This window comes from Anoplopoma fimbria, chromosome 6 (genome assembly GCF_027596085.1).
Source record: "Anoplopoma fimbria isolate UVic2021 breed Golden Eagle Sablefish chromosome 6, Afim_UVic_2022, whole genome shotgun sequence".
NCBI lineage: Eukaryota > Metazoa > Chordata > Actinopteri > Perciformes > Anoplopomatidae > Anoplopoma > Anoplopoma fimbria.
The window spans coordinates 8,981,379-8,995,154 of record NC_072454.1 but is presented as its reverse complement, the minus strand read 5'-3'; the positions used below and the strand labels follow the sequence as shown (position 1 = coordinate 8,995,154).

The following is a 13,776-nucleotide window of genomic DNA, read 5'->3' as shown; positions in this document are numbered from 1 at the left end:
TACTATAGTGCCTCAGTGCTATTCACTAAAATGGGTCGGTCAAGTTCATAGGTAAGTAGAAGCAACCTGTTTGACAGTTTAGTCACAATATATCCAAACATGACTGAAGCCATGAATGCTGCTCCAACGTTGCACTGTGTAAAGTCCTCTCACCGTCTTGAGCATGAATACAATCCTATTGGCCAACTGTATCAGTGCTTTATAAATGCAGCTCTTCATACAGCAATGGCTGATGAGCAGAGTTAATTAGCAAGCGGCAGGATGGCTCTAGGGTTTATGTAATGTTACACCCACTCTGTCAGGCCAGATTAGCCCAGCACAGAGGGGAAAAGGGCATGAACAAGCAAATGAACAAGGGAAATAAAGGAAAAGATTCCTTCCAGTCTGGCTGACTGCCAGGCTGTGACATAGCCCATGTTGAAATCCTGCAATTATGTTGGGATACAGCTGGCCACAAATCGAGAGTAATTCAGCACAGCACAACATCTGAGCAAGTGGGGGGGGGACAAAAAGGGAATGATTCTAATTCATGGTAATACTCCACGTCTCCTTCTTCTTCATAACACTCAGCTTAGTTGCTCCATCCAGAGAAAGCAACTTTCACAATTGCGAAATGAACTACCTGACAATTAGTCTGACTGTGGGAGCACTGACTGTGGGAGCACTGACTTGTGCAGTGCATTTATTGCATCACTCAACAGGCTTTCTAGTCTAGGTTTCAGTCGATTCACTGCCTGCAGAGTTTCTATTCAAGAATACTTAAAATATGACAGCTCCCCACGAGTCTAGTCTTAGCAGCTAGCAACTTGCCCACATCTCTGTCTCATCATGACACCGAGGAAGGTAGAGTATATGATGTAAATCCACGTGGAGCTGAAGACATTTTACAGAAGATGTCACAGAAGATATGTGTGAGTGCATCTGGCAAGCAGCAGCAGGATTCCTGGGGATGTGCCATGAGATATCCAGACTCGCAGCTCTATAGGCCAGCGGTTGAGATCTAAAAGCGGTTAAAAATCCCCAAAGCAGCCTGGGAAATAAAGAGTACTTTTGCTCTTGGGGGTCCCTTTAAAAATCCCCTCAAGACTCGCCTTGCTGGGCTGTCATGCAAATTAAAAGAACAAAATAAGGAATGGGAATGGATTATCATGCACTATTTGGTCATATCATTCTAGAGGCAGGATACAGTTGCAATGCTGTTGTACCATTTGTTTGACTCCATTCACAGTATGATGGGGTGGACAAGCTTAACATAGTGTGTACCGTAAAAATGCTGTCTGTACCTGTTTAAGCTTATATGAGAGAGAGCAGCCATTTGGTTAAATATTAGGGAGAATCACAAACAAGTCATCATGTGAAAAACTGTCACTCAAAAACCAGTGCAGTTTCATTGTTCGGTAGCACATCTTATCTTATGTGTTCGGAAGTGCTCTTCTGAGCAAAATAAGATTTCCCGCTTCAATTGCTTCTAATATGACTGCTGTCACTGCTGCTGCTGTTCATTTTTAAAATGATTGAGAAAGCCGGCCAAGCTCCCGTTCAACAGGCAATGATGACATCGGCTTTAAGGGGCAGCGTTCCATTTTTTTTAGAACAATTCAGGAGAGTTCAGGCAAATCTCTGCACTTCATCACCGTTCTTTGTTTTTACTTGAATGAACGTGATGCAGTTGTTCTATATAATTGGAGGTAGAATTAAGTGATCTCAGCACATTGTGACAAAATGTTTTAGAGAATAAGGAGAAATCACTATTTGTGCCATCACCATTAAGAGTTATATTGGTAAGTCTGCATGATGGTAGCACAGCTGGGCCTGAAAAAATCTCAGCTTGTGGGAATTTCATTGTGTTGTCAGTGAAATGATCTGCTAGTCTCAACTCAAATACCGTCATCAGGCTATACACAGAGTCTCTGAAGAAATATATAAAAAGAAAATCATTTATGATTGAGTGCATTGCTGCAGTTGCCCATTGATTTTCTGAGTAAATGAATAAATTCAACAGCTATCGCTAAAACATCTGCAGGTCGTTTAGCAATCATTCTTTGGACCTTGTGGGTGGAGTGCCACCCACTGTGATGAGGGCATTACAGAGGTACCTCAATCCAAGTCACACCAACCTTGGCATGCTTATTAACTCAAATGCACACACACACACACACACACACACACACACACACACACACACACACACACACACACACACACACACACACACACACACACACACACACACACACACACACACACACACACACACACACACACACACACACACACACACACACACACACACGCAGGTGATGCAGATTTCCGTGACACAGTGGCTCCATTCCAGTCGATGAGCAAGGCTCAACAATGACATGCAGCTTTATACTCAAAATACTGATAGAAAGTTTTTAGATAGAAAGTTTTTATAGATAGAAAGTTTTTATAGGTTGGTTACCAATTTCACAGATTCGTGTCATTTGTGGACTGCCAAAAACAACCTGAAACCAAATTGATATACTTCATTTTAATGAAATACTTACAAGTAATGCATTTTCTTCCTTTTTCTTTTACATTTGAAAATTAATTTCCAAGTGTTGATGCTCTTTTCACTTCATCCTCAATTGTGAAGCACTTTAGGAAGTCTGCTTTAATAGAAGCTTTCACCAAATTATTCTTTTGATGGGTAATATTGATGGTTGAAATGTCACCGCTGATGATGGTTTAAAGGCAGATTTGATGATGAATTAATTATATGGGTGCTATAAATAGCCCCAGCCCAATTTAATGCTTAGGCGTAGTTACAGTTGCTTTAGCGTTTTTGGAACCACCGCAAAGAGACACAATCTGTGAACGTTGCTCTTCTTTATGTGGACAAGTCAGAAGAAAGAAACCAAATAATTCTATTTAGAGGTCGAACGATATTGGATTTTCAGGGCCTATTAAATTAAAGATAGTGTGGAGCATTAAAAAAACAGATAGCCGATTAATCAGGCAATACACCCCTGAAGTATTATTTTATTTGTCACCAAGACACTTTTTATCTTTTACATAGAATGAGTAATTTCACTCTTTTTTTTCCTGCCAGCTTTCTTTGGCTAATGATGGCTGTGTCAACCCCCTCCTCTCTTCCTTTACTTGATCAAACCGGTTCTGTAATCAAAGCACGGTCTGACGGCTACTCAACACTTTGTGTCTCACCTGTGAGAGGCGTGGAGTTTCCCTAGACGGGTAGCGACTTTGTGAGCTGTCCAGAGCAACCAGAACCCACTGTAACAAGCTGTGCAGTCCTTTCATGAAGTCTATCAAAAGAGCAGAATCGCACCGCTTTTGTGAGACAAATGATATCAAAAGCAAATAGATGCATCAGATCTGCCTGGCAGGGGAGTTTTGGAACATAAGCAGCCCCATCATCTTCCCTACGTCTGTCTCTCCGGGTTTCTCAGTCTTTTTCTGCGCAGATGTTTCTCACCCAGAGTTCACCACCTACTAAAAGAAGAAGAGAGGAGATGGGCGAAGCTAAAGAAATGGGACCCAGGTGCAAGTCATCGTTTGGTGGAGTCCCCTTTCACCTCTCAGCTCACTTGTTCTCGTTTCCCACATATTGATTGACAGCACATATGCTGGAATGGTGTGATACTCCCTGTTGGTAAGGTTCATTCTCACTTTTTTTTCCCCCACACTTTTAATTCAATTTCTTTTTCCCGGACTTGTACAATAGCTTAGACAAAAGTAGTAGGGTCCTAAACAACCTCATTTGAATAATCCCATAGCGAAGAAGGATACATTTACATAACCACAAGCTGGAATCCACTCAAGGATTGGATGCTTTGAATGCATCTTTGGATTTCATTCCATCTCCTACAATTGGATGGGAATTCATACTATTTCTGGAAAATACAGCAAGTACCAAAGTGACTCTTTTAGAAAGATAATAATTGAATGAATCCAAGAATGTTTCAAAGCACTGTGCACTTAAATAGAATGCTATCATAAGGTCAATATATTCTATTTCTAAACTCTTCGGATATGCCTTCCCAATGTGTATCCTTCCTAACGAACAGCTACATCCATTTGCAAAGGCTTTTGACTGATTCTGCCTTCATGTGCAGAGCCCACTCAGCCTGATCAAAGCAGTGTCCACATCTCAACGAGACAGGGCCGGAAGATCTCCAGATAGAGGAATAGATTAGCATCATTAATGGCAGTGACATAGGGATTTAATTGTGGCTCTTGTATTCGGGCTAGCGTGGCCCGCAGCGGGCAATCTCTCAGTGGTGAGGCCCAGCCGACTCTAGCAGTGGCAGAGTAGCAGGGCTGACTGATTGGCTGAGATGTTAATTTCATAGCGCTATATCCATGGCTACACTCCCATTTCATTTGGAGAGAGCTGCTTGTTCATCTAGATGCATCCACTTGACAAGCAAGCTAATTATCAGTGGCTGGGACTTGCCCAGAGATCACCAGATTACTCAAGAAGAAAGTGAAGGAGCATTTTAGTAAAACTTAAGAAGCAAAAAAAAAAATAAAAAAAATAAACTAGGAGGTAAGGGGCTGTGAAGCAGAGTGATGAATGATAATGACTTAAATGGTATTTGGTGCTGACGCATAGAACTGCAAGTCTGTAGAACATGTCCTCAATTATTTATAATAATTGATAACACGCATACACAGGAAGTAAGAAGGATTCATCAACAAAATATGCGGGTCATTCATAAAAAGGTTTTCCTTTTACAATTATAATTTTCATTCAAATGTCAGGTACATTTTCAACTTGCACTAGTGGAGACCTTCTAATCAGGATGTTACTCATGTGGATGACGAGATCTATACGCATTAATACACATGAAGTTTGTTCAGCCATCCTGTGGATTTACAGCAGCATCGTTGAGCAACATCAGACTTCTGAGTACATGGTGGTAGCTCAGTCTAACTGGTGAATCCTTAGTGTTCCCGATGTTTTTCTGTTTTACCTCAAATATTGGTGCGCCATCCACAGGAGGTATAAAAACAGCACTGGTGGACTCATTGTGAAACAATTTTGTTTGTAATAACAGATTTGCATATATAATCTTTTTGGAACAACTAACTTTTTTGTTAGCGTCCCGCTCATCAGAGAATCGTACCGTTATGCTCATTGTAGCAGAAGATATCCAAATCTTTAAGAGGGGTGGGTGTCCAATATGGGTCAACTTTGAGGGCCCCTGTATCCAGAATGGTCGTTCTGGTATAAATCAAACAAGGTTCTAACACTCGCACATATAGGTTAACATGTAGGGGAAAATATTGTTCAGTTTGAACATTGTTCAGAAATGATTTTCGACGAAATTCCCCAAGCCACTGTCTTTCAGTAAATACAATCAGTAAATGCATTTCTTGCAGTGTAATTTGTATCAGATTTGAAGGCTTTGAACTGTGCTTACACAAATTAAACAAAACAAACCAATACTTCTTCATCACTTTCTCTCATCAGTGATATGTCTTTGTTCATAATGGAATCGAGCACATAAGGGTTGAATATCATGCGTAGAAGTGGTTCGGTTGGTTGAGCGAGTTCTATTATGGCGAGCAAACAGAATCAATGGCAGAGCTGTATTTGATGGAATATGAAGGTTTATTCAATAATACTCAGGGCTATTAAATATATTTATAAACTGAGCTTTGTGAAGAGTGAAGACTTTAACCCAACAGAAGGGCAGAAGATGAAGCAAAGGAAAGCTCCAGAGATAAAGGGAGAAAATGCCACATGGCTGCACAAGGGAGGCCCATTTAATTTGCCAGGACCAAACCATGACCAAAGCTGGGGAACATTATGAATAAATGACATGCATTATTTCACATGGATCTGCTTTGAATTTCACAGTTTTTTTGTTTCCCTGCTCTCCCCGCGCTCACAGCGCCACGCCTGCACAAATGGGAGCCTCTGAAACAAGTCCAGAGTTCCAGCCTGTTCCTCCTCCCCTTTGTCTCTGCTGTAAAGGATGTTTCCCATCATCATTGTGCTGCTGTGTAAATGTCCCCTGCTTTGCTGATGGATCTGCACAGGGTGGATTCAACAGCAGGGTCTGATTGAATTCCCCACCATTAGATTAATCTCGAGCAGACACATGGAGCTACCTGCACACATAAAATGCATATGTACATCCACCTGAACATGCATATAATGACACACACACACACACACACACACACACACACACACACACACACACACACACACACACACACACACACACACACACACACACACACACACACACACACACACACACACACACACACACACACAAGAAACGCAGACAATTGTCTATCATGTAGAGAAAGGTACCACTAAACATTTTACCTGTCATTTGGCCTTGCGCACACACAGTATGCAGTGCATGTACGAAGTGAATATCCTTTACAAACAAAGGAAGCTCAGCAGCCACACCCAAAATATTTCTAATAGTAAAATTCAGAATAGAAACTATTCAAACAATCCGCTCTTCAAACCCAATTACCTTTTTATTACGACCACAATGCAAGATGACGTAATAAGAGTTGACAGCTATGATTATTTATCCTGATGTGATTGTACTTTGCAGCTAATTATCACTTCTAATGTGAAAATGTCTACTTTTCCTATTAGAGCCCACTGTTATGGTCCTCTGGAGGCGGTCAAGCTGCAAAACAAAGCTTAAGACGGAGTCGTAGGCAAAAGTCTACATGAAGATAATTATCTCCTCATATTCAATGTAAGCATAGTTGATTTAGTTTTGTTAACTGTAAGCCATAATCATATATTAGTGCATTGCTGTCTATAATTGTAATTCCCTGTATATGGGGTTGATTTATTCCACCCTTTATTGACTCCAAATGGTTCAAAATGCAGCGGCAAGACTTGAAACTGGAACAAAAAAAGGCCTGCATTGGTAACCAGTGAAAACACAGAACTGATTTAAAAATTTTAGTATTTGTTTTCAAAGCCTTGGATTAGCTCCACAATACATTACTGATCTGCTAAATCCATATTCTGCCCCCGGATCACTCAGGTCATCCTCACAACAACTCCTCCTCCAGATTCTATTAAAACAATGGGAGTCCAAGACCTCTGTTAAATAAAGCGCACTTGCAGAGACAAAAGTAAAAGCTTGTGCCAAATGCATCAGTTTCAAATTGAAGCCATTAATGGTGATAGGGAATAAATGAGGGCGCTTATCTTTAGGTTTCTGCTGCAGTCTGTAATTATTGTGATGCTACTAAATTTATGGTTGACCGAGCAATTACATCTACTCAGTGAATTTCCCTCTTTCTTTGTGGTTCAACACATTTAGTATATTAAAATTGGATCTATTAGTTTTGTCTGGGCTGCTTCTGCTGGACAGCTGTTCGTAGATAGGGTAAAGATATAGAGAAGGACCTTCTTTGTTCCTTGGCATATGTTTATGTTTAGAGGATGGAGTTTGATGAATCTCTGCGGAACAGTTGTTTTGAAACACAGCTGGTTGTGTTCAGACAAGGGTGTCATGTTTTTTTTTTTTCAGTCTTGCTGACTGTCACAGTACTCACTGCAGTAGTTGGTTCTAAATGAAACTTTTTCAAGTTTCACTTTGAAAGGTTGCTTGAATGTGTCTGCTTGTGCATTTATTTATTTTTGTTTCATTTGTAAGTTTGAGTCTGTAACTACGATAACATGCAATAGTTCCTAGGATTAGAAACCTTACAATAAAATAAAGATTCATGATGAATGGACATTTTACATTATCCAATTTACTACTACTCTTGGATTTTCTTTTTGTTTGGCTACCAACATATAGATATGAGGTATAATGAAATCTTCCGATGAAAGCTAGTTGTTACATTTACCTCAGAATATGGAAATTTAAGAATTCATTATTTTATATTATATAGAATTATATCTGAAAGATCAACAAAACCCAATTTCTGATGCTGTTTAAGGTTTGTTTGCCTCGGTAATGTTGGAACAGAAAAGACTGTCTGCCGGCGTGAGGTCCAATTGATGATAATTCCACAAGCAATGTTATAATAATGGTTTTCAGACGGCAGGCTTCCCTGTGTGCTTTTGCAGCAACAGCTAATAAACAAGGAGCATTCTTCTGCCATTAATTTGTGTTTGACCATTTAGGCACCACAGGGTTTTAGCCTGGCTCAGGCTTAGTTTACAGCTTTATATATATTGCTAATTTGGTGTATTTTTTTAACCCTTAAACATGGATTAAAGTTGAATCATTCACTTAAAGGGACTTTTACTTTTAGGAAAACCACAGTAAAATGTTTGACTTTCAGCGTCAAAGATATCCTGAAGTAAAATCAGTCATTGTCAGGAATTATTTATTAAATTATTTCAGCCCTCGTTAGGAAACCAACATTAGCATATGGTTAGCTACCTTAGCCTGGAGCAGCTTGAACATTATGGAGGAATTACTCTACCAGGACGGCTCATAAACAATGTGTGCCAAGCATCAACATTAGGGTAATTTCTTCACCTCCATTTCTCTACAGCTATATCGTAGGTGATGCAGCATTTCGGACAAATAAGCAGGTGTGGACACTGAGGTCATTGAGGTGCTGCTGCTTCCTGCCTCCACACCAGATGGCAAGCCAGCTCCACCTCTTTCTTCTCTTCCCTACACTCATTTTTCTCAGTGTTGCTATGGATGGCAGTCAGCGCTATTCTTGCTGAGAGAGATATTGCCTTCTGCCAAAGATGGCACCGTGAGGCCCGCCGTCAAGTCAAATGAATGCAGATGCATGTATGAGATGCAAGCTTCTGTTTACAGCAATAATTTCTCTCAGCGGGGGTTATCACCGCGGAGCACCCTGCGTATAGATCATCTGTTAAACACATCTCATCTCTCATGCTCTCTCTCTTCAAACCTTCCTCAGCAAAACGGTGTCTAATTAGTTCTACCCCGTTTTGAACTAATTCACTGCAGTACTTTCGCAGCAGTCCTCAAATCTCCAAAAAGGTGCTTAAAGATAAATGTGTCCGCGCTTCTGTTGTCCATTTGCATGCGTTAGTGCTCGTCAGTGTGTTCCAGTTTGATGAAGACACGTCTTGCCGGGACGACGCATGCATGATAAGCGACTGTGAATCAAACTGAGAGCTGAAAGGCAGCAATGGAGAGAAAATGACAGAGAGGGTGACGGAGAGACACTGAAAAGAGAGAAAGCGCCGCTGAGCCTCTGGGCTGGGTAATTGTAATGGTGTCTAATGAATAAGGTCATTACAGTTAATGTCTTTCAGGGCATTATAGTCTATGTGTTATGTCCTTTATACACCCAGGCGATGCCGGGATTATGACACAGAGGCTGAAGAATAATTCGCATCACTTGAATATATAACAAACAGGCAGATTCTCTTTCTATTTTATTGTCTTACTTTTATATATCACACTTCTAACTGTGCATGAAATGATGGAGCCACTCTCGGCTGTGGCTTAACTCAAGTGTCTAGTAAAAGGAATTAGTTGTCTTGCTGTATCTTTTTTGTTTAATGAAACAAAAAATACCGCCCATTTAACAAGTCTATAATATATCTTCCTAACAGCTTGTAATAATCCCACAAAGCACTTGGAAAAATAACTGTAGCTACTAGAAAAGCAACAACTGGTCAAATTAACTGGCAACTATTTTGACAATCAAATTATAATTTCTGCATTTTTCAAACAAAAAACGCCAGATTTTCCCAAATTCCAGCTTCTTATTTGATTGGCTGCTTTTCTTACTTAGAGCTTCAGGACATAGTGATCAGTTTTCACTCGTTTTCTGACCTTTTATAGACCAAACGATTCATCGAGAAAATGATTGCAGATTTATCAATGATGAAAATTATCATTAGTTGAGGCCCTCATAGCTACACAAATAAAGGCAAACATATTGGAAAGGCGTGCTCCTGCCTCGGAGCTCCTGACTGCTGGCACATGCACCTATATTCGCTGCGAATGACCCTTGACCTTGTTGGTTGCCCCCAGGACCTGGACAGCACCATTTGTCTAGTTTATGCGGCCGACAGTCTGTCTACCCAGCAGGCCCTCTCAGGCCTTACTTTCGGCCACTGACCCGCGCTGTCGAAAATCCAGACCGTCTGTTAGCTTTCCCAAGCCAGGCTTGTTGGCACATGGTGCAACCCACTGCCACCCTCAAATACACACACAAGCTCACTTAGACTGTACACAAATAGCACATATGCAGGCACTTTAGAACAGTTACCGGTGCACGCATGCAAATACTGAACACATAGATGAGAGTGCGCGCTAAAATACACATATATGTTTCCATCTTAACCTGTCTCAGCTGGTGCAGAGTGGCTTTACTAACACCATGACTCCGGCCATATGGCCAGCGACATACTGCTCTTCATTAGGGCTCAAAGCGACAGCCCTCCGGGGCTAAGCTGTGACTCACTGACACAACATGGGCAAAAAGGATTCAACCCAAATGGCTTCTACCTTCTGAACAGCCACTGTAGTGCGTTTGTTCTCGCATTTAGGAGAAACTTCAGTATTGACAGTGGGCAAATATGATTATACTTGTAGTCAGAGGGGTGTTGGTGATTAACGTTGAGTAATGGTTCAGTTCTGCAATAGTCAAAGATGTCATTTGTCACAACAACCCTTAAATTACCCCAAATTAGAAGCACATTACAGAGTTACAGAAAGCAAACACAATAGGGATGAATGACACAGGGTTTTTACTGCAAGCTGGGCCTAAGCATCAGGGAATTTTGTAATTTCAAGATGTTTTTTTTAAAATAAAATGTGTTATACAAGTAGCTAACTCCCATAGCTAACAGAATAACTTATTAGGTTTAGGTTGTTTGCTTAGCGTTAAAAGCGAGTCTCAGTGTGCAGTCGAGAGACTGAAGGCGCGATGAGTATGAGGTAAGCCGTTTCGTTTTAGCGGTGAACATAGCAGTGCAGTGTGTAATGTTAAGGCTATTTGTCGGTGAATAAATGCTATAACTCCTCAAGTCTTTTTCTTTTATGAAAATGTATGTTGTAACCCCGTGAAAGGTTATGTATACAAATACACAAGTTGTGTTAGGGTTATGCTCCTCTTCATGTTCATTTGGAGATGTAACAACTCCAGCTCTACACCCAGCAACACTTAAAGGGAAGGTTAAAAAAAACTGCGAAGATTTAATTAGTTAATTTGTTCATGTCACACAGTCAGATTGTGCCATTTGGAAATGTACACGTAAAATAGTTTCCACTGTGTGCACCATCAGATTGCTTTGACGGAAACGATTACTCATGCTTTAACTGACTGTTCAGAATCACAGGGCATTTAAGTGCTTTGAAAAGGCTATCATTTGCAATTTCACGTATACGACCCACTCATTTCTGATTTGGTTGGCTGAGATTGTGACTTTCAATAACTATTAGTGGTTAGTCAAACTTTGATTTCAACAAATTTTCTTTATTCGTATATATTATTAATTTTTAATTGTAAAGATAACATTTTATTGGATTACAGTGCTGTATTGTGTATTTTGCCATAAAATCCCTGTTATGTGACACATGTGGTAAGTCTTTTACAATGACTCCAACCACATATTATAATGTATAAAATGTCTGAAAATAGTAAAAATAATACCCATGAGAACCCACGGTGACATCGCCTTGTTCGACCCCCCAAAAATATCTACATATTGATATATTTTTGGGCAACGTTAACATACAGTCTGAAAGGGGCTTTGGAACTAAGAGGCCAAGCACTGCTCACGTAAAAATACAAATTGAAGAATGGCCTTTTTTAACCATACACACCACTTACGCACTGCTCTCAGGCTTCATGTAGGCAGTTTCATTATAATTGAAGTGCAGTATTGCAGCAAACGCTCCGGATATGTTCCGTATATCTGTTAATGTAACAATAGTTTGGCCTTTTTACTCCTTTAATAATATACAAGATGTAGAGTGGACTAGTTAAATAGATTAAAAGGTACCTCTTAAATCAGGTGTGAAATGTGTAAATGAGATCAATAATAGGCAAAGGAATAGTTTTTACATTTAGAAAAGGAACTGCATAATCACAGTCCGCATGAAAGCTAGCATCTTTAAATTAATCATGATAAAACATATTGGAAACCTTATGAACCCCATACAAATGAGTCCGTCAGAAGCTGTAAATTGGTTGGGACCTTTTCAAATTTCAATTATGATGTTGCTAAAATAGTCAGTCCATTCGCTGTGGACATAACAGTCAGTGTTCTGCTAATGTGATGTAAATTTAAAAGTATTACTGTATGCTCTTGGGATACGCCTATGCATTGTGAAAATATGACACATGCATGCAGACACGTTTCTATACTTTAAATGTCAATTTTCCACAGCTCCTCTGTGTCTTGAGGGCTCGTCAGATTAATAGGGCCGAAGCATTCTGCCGACCTATTGCTTTTGTATGTTTGTCCCTGGTGAAAAAGGTTTAACAGCGTCTATACTGTATGATGATGTTTCACTATGAATACAAAAATGGAGAGACAGGTGTGGTAGGGGCCAGTTTCCAAAAAGATAAGAAAGAAAAAATGCATCTGGGCTGTAGAAAGGGGTAAGCAGGGAGGAGGCAGGAGCTACCTAAAGGGGCTATCTAACTTCCCATCTGCCAGACAACCTTGCACAGATAACAAGACTAGGGACCTCTACAAACACCCCTGTCATCTCAGCAGCAAAAAACAAACCCCACTGGAGTGGGAGATAAAAAAAAACACAATGAAATTATGACTCACATTATAATGGTAGGCGCCGTCTTTTTTAATCAAGATGTTTTGTTGTTCCGTTAGCCCATTGCATCCCTGATCAATTCAAAACAACAGTTAGACACAAGCATTACTATTTGTTTGGTAACTATTGATGATTACAATATCACTGTTATTATGAATGTCCAGAGTATTCTAACTAAAACCGCTCTGATGTGCACCACAGATTTATTGTATTACATTGTTCCCTGCCAATAGTTTCCATTATGCTATCTATTAATGATTGTGTTGGCCATCTTTGTGTATAATCAGAAGATAACTGCTTGTAGATGAGTGGTGTTGTTATATAATGCAAAAATAAATAAATAACAAATATCCATTGTGCCTTTCAGCGTACTGGCCTAACTGACAATGGAGTTTGCAAATGAGAGCTCGAGCAGCCTTTCCCATGGAGTAATAGAAAACATTATTTCCTGGAACAATAGAGTAATAGGTGGTAATGATGTTTTAGATGAAATGCCTAGTAGGCTGAACGTGGGTGCTGGCTGAGTCAATAAGCAGGATTGGTGAGAGGGGTGCTCACTGGAACTGCCCTGATGATTAAATACATGTTCCTGAATTTTATTTGTGAGCAGACATTAAGAGTAAAAGCTGCTACCGCTAAGTTCACTACGGGATTGCTAGTGGATTTCCAGTATCTGCAAACAAAAAGCCCTCAAGTGGCATCCTCTAGCAGAGCTTGGAGTTTTACAGCAAAAACATGCTCAACAATGTGTTCCCATTTGAGTAAGCACCATCATAGCTCCTCATTCCCTGAGGCGCCCCGCTTCTGGAAGGGACTTTATTTAGATTCCCTTGGACAGCACATCTCTGACCTGACTGTAAGGTTAGGTTTCTTATGAACTGAGCCAGCCATGTCACACTGAGCAATCACACTGGGCTGTTGACATTTTAAAACATTCCCTACTGTGACAACCCTGGTGAAAAAAAAATGATCTTCAGCTCAATAACAATCTATTATGGATAGTGTTTTGTGGAGACACTGAGCCCTCACAATGGGTTGTTGTCTTAAGGTGGAAAATGTACTGGTC

The 13,776-nt window shown here is 40.2% G+C and overlaps 1 protein-coding gene across 3 annotated transcripts in view; it reads right to left on the bottom strand.

Annotated features, from left to right (window-relative positions):
* Positions 1 to 13,776, bottom strand: part of grid1a (glutamate receptor, ionotropic, delta 1a) — a 241,906-nt gene that overhangs the window by 135,947 nt on the left and 92,183 nt on the right. The window contains exon 1 of one of the 3 annotated variants that reach the window (XM_054599770.1): positions 12,716 to 12,740. The exons of the other annotated variants lie outside the window; for them this stretch is intronic. The gene's annotated coding sequence lies outside the window, so the exon portion shown is untranslated. Of the gene's footprint in view, positions 1 to 12,715; positions 12,741 to 13,776 lie in introns of those variants that run through there. 3 annotated transcript variants of the gene reach the window in all.